The sequence below is a fragment of the Centrocercus urophasianus genome, unplaced genomic scaffold (genome assembly GCF_019232065.1).
Source record: "Centrocercus urophasianus isolate 14NV4802_14NV808 unplaced genomic scaffold, USGS_Curo_1.0 seq_11, whole genome shotgun sequence".
NCBI classification, from domain to species: Eukaryota; Metazoa; Chordata; class Aves; order Galliformes; family Phasianidae; genus Centrocercus; species Centrocercus urophasianus.
This window is the reverse complement of record NW_024884253.1, coordinates 70,017,448-70,030,269: the sequence shown is the minus strand read 5'-3', so window position 1 is coordinate 70,030,269 and position 12,822 is coordinate 70,017,448. Positions and strand designations below refer to the sequence as shown.

Here is a 12,822-nt window from a genome sequence, read left to right as displayed (position 1 = left end):
AGAGGTGATCCAGCCCTCGGATCATCTTCATATTGTTCCTCTGGACCCCCTTTGACAGTTCTGTGTGTCTTGTGCTGTGAGCCCCTGGCCTGGACTCACTACTGAAGGTGGTGCCTCACAAGGGCAGAGCAGGAGACAATCACTTCATCTGCCATGTTTGGTACCTGGAATTGTACTGTGCCTGTCATTTGCCACTGTGCTCTATTTGTTCCTCCCCATTCAATGAGTATTTAAAAATGAATGACAATTAGTATGTAAATACTAAAGTTGAGTTGCAGACTATAAGGTAGAAGCTAATGTAGCCAGTTGTGTATATGTAGTAAAGTGAAATATGTGTAAAGATTTTTCCCCCTTTGAACTCTAGGCCAGTTTTATGTTTCTGACAGAATGGAGATTATTGCTAGCAGAATGAGGATGTATCTGACAACAGAAGGGATCTTTAAAAGTCAGATAAAATAAGATATTTTAAACATGCATTGTGAGCTAAGAATGTCATTCCCTCTTTTTCCCTCTTATGTTTCTCTTTATGATTTGTGACAGCCAGTCTCCCACTTTTCACTGACATACTGAGAACTGTCCTTAGCCAAAATTCAAGTCATTAAGAAAATGTGCCACTTTGAAACAAGGTACTCTACTGTGGAATACTCTGGTTAAAGAACAGAGGCTGTGTCCTGAGCTGCAGCGGGCAGAGGCAGTGACCTACTGTGCCATGGCTCAGAGCCATGGGCTCAGTGATGCTCTGATGACCCTCAGAAGATGCGTTCATGTTGCAGCTGAGAGGCTCTTCCAGGCTAAAGAGAAAGCTCACCAAGTAATATGTGAGATAAAATGCCATCCTTCCTCCTCCCACTGCACCAAAAAATAAAGATAGGTCTTTGGAGTGCATAGTCTGATTATAGAAGGCTGATATGGTGGAACACAATTTCTGCTTCTGTTCCTTCCTCTTTATGAGCATGAATGCTGACTGCTGCAGACTGGAGAAAGAACTTCTCAATTCTGGCTGTTCATGGCATATGCAAATCATGAGTTCTACTTTGGAGGTTATAAGCTCTGTGTAAAGACCTTTATCATACAGTAAGCTCCATTTTATGTATAGGCCTCATCCCTCCTTCTGCTGTCTTAACTACATTCACAGTCCAAATTTAGATGAAGTTCCTAGCAGTGATGTTGCAAGGGTGCCCATGACAGGTCACTAAACTTTGATGGCCCATGGTTATCAGGGAGAACTTATCTTGCTAGCTGTTTTCGGAGAGGAGATTCAGGAGGCAAAGCTATGTCAGTGAAGGTTCCTAAATTCTGCAAGGGCTCCAAATTCCCTAGCAAACAATGATGAAAAGGAAAATTTCCAAATCTGGAAAACACAAACAGCAGGTTTTCTTTTACCTAATTCTGTCTCTTTCTTGTGCAATCATAACTGAAACTTGCAAAATCTCTGTGCTGTATCTCAAGCTCTGTGTTTACAAACCAGGATGGAGCAAACACAAAGAAAATGGAAAGCCAAGTACCTTAACAAAGGTGAATAGTTTTGCTCTTGTAAGTCTGTAAAAGTGGGCATGCAGCATTGGGTGGGGCGAGGAATAGATCTGACTAGAAACGTGGTCCATGAAGTTCTACTTTGTTATGTGTTAACAGACTGAATTTACATGAAAGAAATATTTCTTAAGGTTATCATGGAGAGTGAGAAAGATACACTTCTGGAGGTATCCTAGACCAAGGAAAAACATCCCTTGTCCCCATCCAAGCACTTTTCTGGCAAGCATAAAACTCTGAAAATGTTCTATGTGATCACAATAAAAAAAAGTAATACATGGAAGTTGACACACTGGATACAAAGGACCTCTGGGATGACAATGAGCAGATCAAAATATGGAGGCCTGTTTTTATATTTAGTCTTTTTTTCACATGCTGATGTTATCAGTGATTGCTGATACTTCAGAGTCAGATTTTAGCTTAGTATTTGTTAATGTGTAAGCTGACATGTTCAGATAACAAATAATCCTCAACATTTAGTGAACCAATGATTAGCATGGCATGGCTTATGTGGTGGTGGCATCGGTTAAAGATGCCACCTCTCATGCCTCTTGTGAAATTTTGTTTCGGGAAACACACAGTGTTTCCTGAACATTTTATCTTTATTTTCATTCCATTGTTTTTGTTTCTTTAGTCAAATGGAGTTTGAAAGGGAAGGTTCTACAATTTTCCTTATTATCTTAGGGCTCTGAAAACTCAGTCATTCAGCATGAAAAAAAAGTTTGAGCTCCAAGATTATGAAAGCATTCTTACTAGTGAAATGCTCTAATTCCTGCCTAAAAGCCACCAATGGTTTTCGTATCTTTGATTGTATCCATTCACATGAGGAAAAACACTTCCAATAGCAGCAGTGTAACTGTATTCAGATAGAAGCTCTTAATTTAGAGGACACCAAATTGTGATTCTTGATAGTTTACCAAAAATATGTGTAGAGATGGTTTTGCAACTGGCGCACTTGAAAGAGTCCACTAGGATAAAAGTGGCTTCCTAGTCCTGACAAATATACTGTGTCTTTACAGTGATTTCAGTGGTGGATTAGGTAAATATGTTGAGTAACAGAGCAAGAGAAAGGCAAAGTTCTTTTGCTTGTATGATTGCCAAACTGATTCTGAGTGACAGTGAAATGACTTAGACATATAGACTTTATTGTTTCTAAGCATGGATGTTTTAAAGCTAACCTTTTCACTTCAGGAAGAACATGTGAATAGTGTCACTCTTGCTCCAATAGTATTCTCATTTTTTGTGTGGAGGAAAAGAGGAAAACAAGGTTCATAATTTTGCAATAAGAATGAGCATTCTCTGCACATGTGGTCCTCTGCATTTTGATGCATGTAAGCAGATATCTGTAGTGCTCCACTGACTTCTAAGCAGCTTTGTGCATGCCTCAGAATATTATTTCATGGTCAGGCTGAAGACATTTAGTACCACTCAAATGCAGTTGAATGTGAGTCAGAGATAGAGTGGAAAAAGGCACAGGTATGGTTTATGGATTCACACTTGAGTGTGAGTGTTCCTGCATCACATCTTCGGCTGCATGTTTTGTCCAACATGATCTGTAATGAGTTTTGCTAAGGTGATTTTGTATTTTTCTATGTGACTTTTCCCTCAATACTTCCTACTCACCTATGCTTCCATTTTCCTTCCTCCAGCAGCTTCATCTACCTCTCTCCTACTTTCCTAATTTCCTTGAGTAAAGGACTATTTTACAAGCTGTTGGTTTCACTACAGACACCCATTTCATTTCAGTGAAATTAATTTCATCATCTTCAGTGACTAGTCCCTAAAAAATCATTGCCTTTGCTTTCCTCTTTCCTTTCCTTTTTGCATTTCTTAATCGGCATTACAGGTCACCACTATTTTCATTTGTTAGCTTTCTTCTCCAGTTTTATTAGTTCATCTTCTGCTTAACCATCGTTGTCTCCTCTTTTTAGCATTTTCTTGTGTAATTATACCTCAGAATGCACAGGCACTCTTATTGGTACTTTTTGATGACAGCATCTGGTCTTAGCCTGCTATGCAATAAACCCAGCATCTGCTCATCCAAATCTACATCGATTTTGTATTTATTACCTCCTCCAAGACAAGAATTCCTTCCTTGAAATGAGGGAGAAAAGAGATGGAATGAGACAGTCAGTAGGGAAAACACATCAAAATTAATGTTTTATCAGTAGGGAAAACACATCAAAATTAATGTTTTATTTTGCATCACGTCCTGTGTGTCATTTATATCTTTCTTTTTTGGCATATACAAAAACTGCCAAGGGTACATCACTCTGCTACCTTACATTCTATCCAGCTGATTTCCTGTACAGTCCTGCTTGCTTTTCTTCTTTCCATAGCTACCGTATTAGTGTTGACATTGTAATGTAAGAGCCTGGTAACAGAATCCTTTATTTACATGTAGAGCAATATATGGCTCTTGCCCCTTCCCTGCTCTAGAAGTAAGGTTTCTTGTTGCATATGCAATTATTTATACATAAACTGCTCTAAAATTAATGCTTCCTCTTTATTTCCATTGAAACTACAAAGATACAAAGAACACAATAATACTGTTTGATAGAGTGCACTTTCAGCTACAAAACACTGTTTTTCAATATAGTCACCACTATTAGCTTTGCATTTTTTGCCAGTGATGAACAAGAGCCTGTATCCCGCTCTCATAAAAATCTGCATGGCCGTCTGGAGCATGGCCTGTCTTTCACGTTGCTGGAATGCACCACTCACTGCCTCACTGTGTTCACATCCACTCTTTGGTCTCCACAGACATTCAGCAAGTGTTGATGAATGTCAACAGATGCCATTATTTCCACATGGAGGAATTCAGTGACACGTTTGCTTTGTACACACTTCCATGTCAGACATCATTTTGCCAGACTGCCCCTCTGCTGCCATCTGTCACGTAGCAACAAAATGTAGCAGGATATAGGTGGGAAGGTTTAAGCTCTATTGCCATACCACCAACATCCACCTCTGATGTCATGGGTCAACGCAGTATAATCAGAGGCATTACTTTCAGAGCAGGTCTCGTACAATTGCTAAAGAGATGGAAAATCCTTTTGAAAATTGCAGGCCACTGTTCATTTGAATTTCATTAAGTTTCTTTTCTTCCGTGAAAGCCTTTCACTTCACTAGTCTGGGTAGAACTCATTGGGATAATCAGCAATTACAAGCAGATCACAATTACTAATTTACCACAACTTTCCTGGAACACGCTGTTTCCATTCCTGGATTTTTACATTGGCATTTGAATTATTAAAGCTGCATAAGAACAACATTCTCCCTGGAGGGAGGGGGGATCTGGAGGACCTGAAATATTCTTACATGTCAAATGACAGTATTTAAAAAGATAAAGAAAGTTTTATCAAAACGTTATAGTAGCGTACAACCATATTCATAGATTAACTGTGTAACTACTCAATTTAGAAACTGATTAGCAAATGTAGAGTAAAGAGTGCATGTTAGGACACGTTTGAGAATATTTTACATTTCTTCATTCAGATATGAACATATTTCTATATTTCAAGCCAGATTTGATCCTCTTGGAGTTACTGTGCTTAACGAGTGAATTAGGATTCATTTCGTGCAAATTCTTCACAGCATAATTCTGCAACATGTTTTTCCAGTCTTCTTGTTTTACAACCATACACATACATGGCCCCATTTGGACCAAAACCAAATATGATGTGCACATGGTGGTTTTTCCTCTCAGACCTCTTCCTTCTCTCCTCTGCATTGACTGCAGTTATTGCTTAGCCTTCTCTTACACCACTCAGAGAGGTACAGAGGGCTGGAGTCCCACTCCCACTTGATGCTGTTGCTGTGTGCCCTGACAGGATGGGAATGCTGAGTGGACCTCTCTTACTTTCCACCTGGACTTAGGTTTATCGTGATCACGTTTTCAGTTGTGAGTAACTACAGAAGTAAAAGAAAACAAACAAGTTTACTTAGCAGTAGAGAACATGGGCTGGTACCAATTTAAGGAAGTGTTTTTGTTGATTAAATGGAGCTTGGGTTTGTCAGGGGAGAAGTGCTACTGGGACTAACATGGCAGAGGCCCTCTGAGCAAGACCTGCTGTCCCATGGTGCAGCCAGAGAGATCACCACACTGGTGGGAACCCCCTTGTAGCTTCTTGATCTGTATTTTGAAGTGAAGAGCAGCGGTTGTTCGTACATGGTATTGCAATTTGTCAAAAAAAGTATTCAACATGACATACTACATTTATTTCAATCTGAAATTTCCCAATTTAATTGAGGGGTGATAATGCTGAGCTTCGGAAGGTAATGAATACCCAGCTCTGCATCAGCTGAGGGATTTAGGCCACTTCTGGCTGCTGAGACTCTGGAGCAGCTGGGTGCCTTAATTGTCTGGAGAGGTTTTGGAAAAAAATCCACTCTCTCCTAATTGCACTGGGGAAAAACAGTGCTTGGAATGTCAGCTTGAGTGTACATTAAAAAAAAAAAAAGGAGATCTATTAGTGCGATTTGCTTGATGTCAGTTTGTTGATTCTTATATGTATGTCATAGAAATTATTTGGTTGGTCACCTCAGAAGCAAGCATCTGAAAACAGCTGAAGGTTTACAGATGGAATAATATGTCAATGTCATTTTAATAAAAAATTTTAACCTGCAAATGCCAAATGGCCTGAGCTTGTCGTAGTTTTAGTTGCTGGTGGTTTTAAGCAAACCAGCATTCCATATGCATGTTGTCTTTTAAATACCTTAACTGAATATAAGACAGGTTACACCCCATAAATATGAATGTATACTTGGAGCACACAACTCTTCTTAAAAGCACACCAAGTCATAATATTGGTGTAAGAGCTCTGGCTTTAGTGATACTGCTAATCATCAGTTTACTTTTATTCTGTTAAAAAAAAAAAAAAAAAAAAAAAAAAAAAGTTAGAATTCAGATCTAAATTTTATATACTTCAATTTTGTTAACCTTGTATTATGCAGATGCTTGTGCAACCTTGCTTTTGTAAATTACACTCAGTTGTCCTTCCAGATTCAGGTGCTTTGTTCCTCCTGACAGTGTGCAAGCTTCCTATCCTACTTAAACTAGATTTAAGAGAAGCAGGTATCACTTTCAGGTGGAGGACAGCCCTTGGAGGCAGAACTCTTCTTTCACACATGATTCCTAGTTCAGTTTATATGAACGTAGTTGCAATTCTTGGTGTTTGGATGAGGGACCCAGAGATACATCAACTTTAAAGCTTTTAGCTTGTGTCAGCCGCAGCTCAGGGATGGCTGCTGCTGCTGCAGCTCTTTCCGTTAGGACAGCTGTATCATGGTTGTTGTCGTTTATTGTCTCTCCTTTGTCATCCCAAGTAAAAAATTGATTCTCATCTCTGCTATTGTCAGAGAACGTTCTTATTAAGCTGGGTATAATGTAATAAATTCCAGCAGTAGCTATTTGTAGACTGAGCTTCCTTTAGATACAAACTCTACAGTCTGAGCAGCTTACATTGAAGGAGCTGTTGTTTTTTTCCATTGTAATTTGTATTTCAGCTGCTGGTGCAGGCAGATCAATTTTTTCTCCTTTTACCTTTTACTTTGCAGTGTCACTGCACTCTGTTTTGCAGACATTGTGCCAAACTCATAATTAATCTGATGTCAGGGAAAAGCATAAAAATTACCAACAAAGGAAAAAAAATGCAAGGTACACTTTCTGAATACTGGCAGCAAAGGAAGGAAGCATCACTTTTTCTCACACTTTGGTCTGTCAGATCGCCTAGTCAGATTATTCACGCAGTTTTCCCCCACCTGGATTGGAAAAGGTGTAGCAACACTGTAGCCTTGTTTGAGAGCATCCGCCTTCCTATAGCCTTTCACGGACACTCCAAGGAGTAACTTCTGAGGGACGAGCCGTCTGTTATGTTATAGCCTCCTTTTATGCAGTGCATTCCCCGTGATGGCAACCCAAATCCCCAGATCTGACAGAATTGCCACCATGGTAAATCTAGCTCTCTGTTATTGCGTATGGCATTTCTTTTTCTTCTTCTTTTCTTTCTTTCTTTTTTTTTTTTAAACAAACAAACAAAAAAAAAACAAAAACAACAACCTTATAAGCCTCATAAGGAAAGCAAATGACAAAGACCATCTGGGAAGACTCTCATCAATTCATGCCATTGGGGCTGGGCATAGTCAAAGGCCGAAGATGTTGCAGGGAAGTATTGCGTTAATTCAGAAATCATATTTTCCTCCTACATTGCTGGTACTCCCTTTAAGTCCTTGTAAGTATTATTTGCTTTTTTAACATCCCTGTTTTCCTGGGTTGCTACTGCCAAGCACCAAAGGAATAAAAAGAACAAGGCTGAAAAATACAGATACACTAGTTTGAGGGTGAAACATCTCCTTGTTCAGCTTTAGAAGTAAACTCTGAAATGAAAACCCAACTCATCAACAGTTTCAATGTATTTAGATTCAAACTATATCTTTTGAAGCCCATTCATTCCAGATAATGCCAGCTCTACCTTTTAGTTGGGTAATTTTGTATCACTTTAATGAGGTATTTCTGAACACTCATTCTTTGATAGAAGCAGCAATAAAAGGAGGAAAGTCTCTAACTGAATGAAGTACAATAATGTTAGGGCTCGGGAATGGCCAGTGGAATTACAGTCAAGAATACTGCATGGATTTTAGTAATAATAGTATAAACTTTATAGAAATTTCTGCTTAAGAAGCCTGTACTGGTCAGCACACAGAAAATCTCTTCATTGCAATCCAATAGATGCAGAACAGCTAGAAGAGAGTCAGGCACTGTGAATTAGTTCTCAGTAAGTCATTTTTATGAATAAATTAATGAATGTACTTCTGAGCCACTATTCTAACTTAGGCAGGCTTTTTAGTTGCGATGCAAAGACTTACTGGCAACTTAAAAAAAAATTACTAAAATGAATCAATGAACTAAAAAAAAAGTTACTAAAATGAAGCTCTACCTTTACAAAACCATACCTGTTGGTATCTTGTCACTCTTGGTCAATTCTCTGGAGGTACTAACAATGAAATGTGACTGGGCTGTCAGTCAAGAAGCACGACCTGTTCAAAAGCACACAACTAAACATGGAGTCAAACTAGAAGCTACTGAGCTTTTTGAAGAACCGCACAAAGACGATTCCCATGCCAGATAAGTTACCAAAAAGGTACCAGAAAGGAATCTGTCTTTTCTTTAATTTTTTTTTTTTTTAAAAGAGAACTTCAACTCTCTCAACTAAAAGAAAAAAACAAACAAAAAACCAAACCAACCCTATCTATCCATCTAAAACCAACCCTATCTAAACTATCTAAAAAATCATTTTCTTTCAGTAGCGGAGGTTGGGTATCCATTCCCCTGTTATCTAAGCTATTCTCTGCAAGCAATTTTCCTCCTTTGGTTTCCATCCTACTTTCTTTATTTGCACTTTGTGACTTGGCACAAGCAAAAGGCATTAAATAGCAGACCCCTTTGACTTCCCACTTTCATAATACTATCTGTATTCTGGATTTAAAAGTACTAATGAGTACTTCAAAAGAAAGAAGATGGCAGCTCGTACCATAGTCTTTGTAGAAAATCTAATTGGTTTTGCAACACAGGAAATATGTACATAGGTAATCTTTAGCTAGAGTCTGTTGTATTTTTGTTCTTATGAAATGATTCTCTGGCATTAGTTATTTACTAAATTAATTTTAATATTTTACTTTCTCTGAAAGTCTGAAATCTGTGACATTTTTCATAGGAATTCAAGGTTGTGATATTTGTCTTCCTCTTCTTAGGACAGTCACAGATTTACAACAGAAGCCAAGTTTATTTCAGCAACATTAGTATTTAAGTTCAATTTCTCCTTGCAGTTCAGTGTGTCACAAATTTGTATGCTGGAAGTTAAATTCTTTCTCTCCTTCATTCCCATCTCTACTACACATTTTTGTTATTAAAGTGCTCCAGTGTTTAGTTAGTGCCAGCCCTATTTAGGTGACAGTTTGTGCAAGATACAATTTTTATGCTGCTAGGAGACAGATTTTACTGTAGCTACAATATTAAAGGTGAGAATTCCCTAAAGAAATTCCAGCTTTATTCTCTTAAAAACTTTGCTGTGCTTCTTCACAAAGAATATGCACCATACGCCCTCATTCTTTTTCTGGGTAAACATGAATCAGCAAAGCCACATGTGCTTTCACTGCAGTGGAAAGTTGTTGACACATTTTTCTTTTTTATCAGAAAAAAGGTCTAAACCCAAATTTTGGCAGGCACAACTAGGAGAGTTTTTTCAATTACTGTTTTGGGGCATCCTGCCATCTTTTTCAGCATATGCTGCCTTCCTGTTTATACCCTTCAGAGCCCATGGGAGAAAACGGAGCTACAATTTCAGGCTATCTGATGGAGAAAGGTAAGAGATGGAAAGAAGTTGCACTGTAGATAGACTTGTCCTGCTTAAAAATAAAGAAATAATTGCCCTCAGCAGTGCCTTTTCAGCTTCCAGAAAGGCGTTGAGGACTATTACAAGTTGGCATTGCTGCTGAGGTATCATAGCAACTCCAGCAAATCACAACGGCACCCTCCAACAATGAATCATTCATTTAGAAACCGTATCTCCTCTTGCCTTGATTTGTGGAAGATTTATTCCTTTAAGGAGGAAAATTTATATCCATGAGGCAAACTTCTGATACACAATACCTAATAAAGTGCATACAATGGCTTTGAAGGGATTGCTTGGGTATTGCCTTTTACCAAGGCAGTAGTTTTAAAGAAATCTCAAAGCACTGGTAGCCACTTGGAGGGCCGCCACTTCTCAAAGCTGCTTCCCTTCAACCTCTGTATTTTGCCTGTTTCACTGAAGGGAATTAATGTCAAGAAATTGTATCCTTTGGTTTGTCTTCTTCTGGTAAGGCAAATCACCTAATGAACCACTGGCAGAAAGTAATGTTACTGACAAGTGATTTATTAATGAACTGACTCTAATGAGCATCTAAGCTATAACCAGGGAAAAAAAAAAAAAGAAAAAAAAAGATTAATTAATCTCTTCCTAGGAAATCCCAGCTGAGCACATTACTGAGAAGCACATGAAAAGAGTCAGCTTAAAACACACTAAATCAGATTTTCTAAACACTACTAGATACCTTTGAAATCAATTAAGTGGCTGTGAACCAATGTAAGAAGGCATTTGAAGCAGAAGGAAAGTGCCTTTCCAGATCCCATTTCCAGTTGATGAAGTTGGATCTGTAACAGCATCGGAGAATGTGCTTTCCTTTCCATTTGATGTGCAGACTGAAAGAGAGAACTTGGCTTAAGACAAAAAAAGCAAAAAACAAAAAAACCGAAAATGATTCACTTAAATACAAATACAGAAGTGATAAGTCTTTGCATAGAAGGATAGAATAAAGTTACCCTAGCACTAGAATTCAGCCTTTTGAGGAAGTAATAGGGTGAAGTAATAGGATTAAATTGATCTAGAGATATGCTGTACATATGCTTTGGGGAAAATGTCAGCAATATAAAATTTGTTCAGGCATTCACTATAATCAAATTTTGTTATATTCGATATTTCCTTCTTGAGTTTTCTGATTTTACCAGCAGATCAGTTTTTTGACAGCAGTACAGTTTCAAGGAGTGAAAAAAAATCATTTCAGAGGGTTAAAACAATACCAACTTTAATTTTTTAAGCTGATTGACAGATATTTTCATAGTGGTTGAAGATCCACTTTCTTATTCCTTCAGTGCTTCTAAAGAAATAGGCCTGGATGTCGGGCATGTTATTTCTTTTCTTTGCCTCAAGTTTGGGTTCTTTTTAGAGAATACTGGTAGGAAGATATTACTAGATCTGAAAGAGAAAGTGAAAGAAAACTTGGTAAAGCCATTTCCTGCATGCATAGCTGAGCTAATAAATAAATAAAATAAACTTATTTTCCCTTCTCTGCCTCCAGTTTTGCTCTTACCAGAGCTGCACAGGAGAAAAGTAATGGGTGAATTATAATGGTAGTATCCTTGGAAAATACCTGCTCTTTTTCATTGGACTCAGAATGCCCTTGTAATTTAGTTAATGCTTAAGAGCTACTTTGCATTGAAGACTATATATCTACCTCACTGCAGTGCATTACACTTTAAGTGTAGCAATAATTTATGCCTTATTTTAACTGCGCAGTAGTGAGGAAATAAAATGAGCTCAATTGTGCATTGCTGCATTAAAAAACAGCTAGGTTATCTGTTACAATTCACTGTAGAATAGGATAGCAGATAAGTGACAGATAAGCATGTTTGAAAAAGCACATGGAGTTACCTTTGAAAGCTACAGTGTCCCAGTTTTTTTGTGTTTTTTTTGTGTTTTTTTTTTAATGTGAGTGCTTTTTGTTCCTGTTTCAAGGTGAGGGGAATAACGCATGCTGAAAAAAGACAAGGTAGATGTTGAACTACAAATATTTGAAGCAATTGAGAAGGACTTTTGATGCATGTGAAATGATTCACCTACATTTCTGCTTATAGAATCATTACTTTACAAAACTGTGTTTCAGTCAGTGCAAGTCAGCCCATAGTTTATTTTCTCCTCCTTCCATCAGCAAAAAAGACTGGGAATAGTATATTCAGTTATCATAATTTAGAGGAGGTACTCCCTGTCATTGCAGGTGTGGTCCTTAAGTGCACGAGTAGGTTAAAGGAAAACACTGCAGTATTTGTGAATAAGGCTGAGATCTGGCATCCAGTATATTAGAGTTAAATGTATGCATTATTTTCTTTTCATCATCCTCAAAAAACTTACTAGCTTTCTAGAGAATTGCTCCTATCCTCACTGCTCTTGGCAAAAAATTGAGAGAGGGTTGAGAGGTTAACCTCTAACAGAAAGGTCTGTAGAAGTATGAGTGTTTGCCAGGGAAGGAGGCAGACAAGCCTATTTTCCATTTCAGATCAACTTGAAGTTCAGCAATGGCTCAAATTGCTCAAATAAGTTTCAACTTTAGTTAAACAAAACTTCAGAGCTGTGGTTTAATCTCCTCTGTTTGGTTTGACTCCCAGATAAGGACTTTTAAACTTTTGCTAGTATCTACAAGATAATTGTCTATGAATTTTTTGCTTATATAAGAAATTTTTAAAATTAACGTCATCCTTTTGTCTTTTTCACCTTTGGCTGTTAGCATGTTACAGTGCCTGAGCATAGATAAAATATAACACTGAACTCGTCCAACCAGAGAGAATAAATTTCTTCAGAGCCCATGTGACTCCTTAGATCTTTGTATCACCTTCACTTAAAAGAAGTGAATACTCTCTTCTCTGCATCACGTATCTTTTAAAGCTATTTAGGCTTTACAGGGGTATAGATAGTAAGT

At 37.9% G+C, this 12,822-nt stretch overlaps 1 protein-coding gene across 2 annotated transcripts in view; it reads left to right on the top strand.

The window, feature by feature from the left end:
- ANKH (ANKH inorganic pyrophosphate transport regulator) overlaps nucleotides 1-12,822 on the top strand; it is a 119,849-nt gene that overhangs the window by 41,284 nt on the left and 65,743 nt on the right. The gene's annotated exons all lie outside the window — the stretch shown is intronic.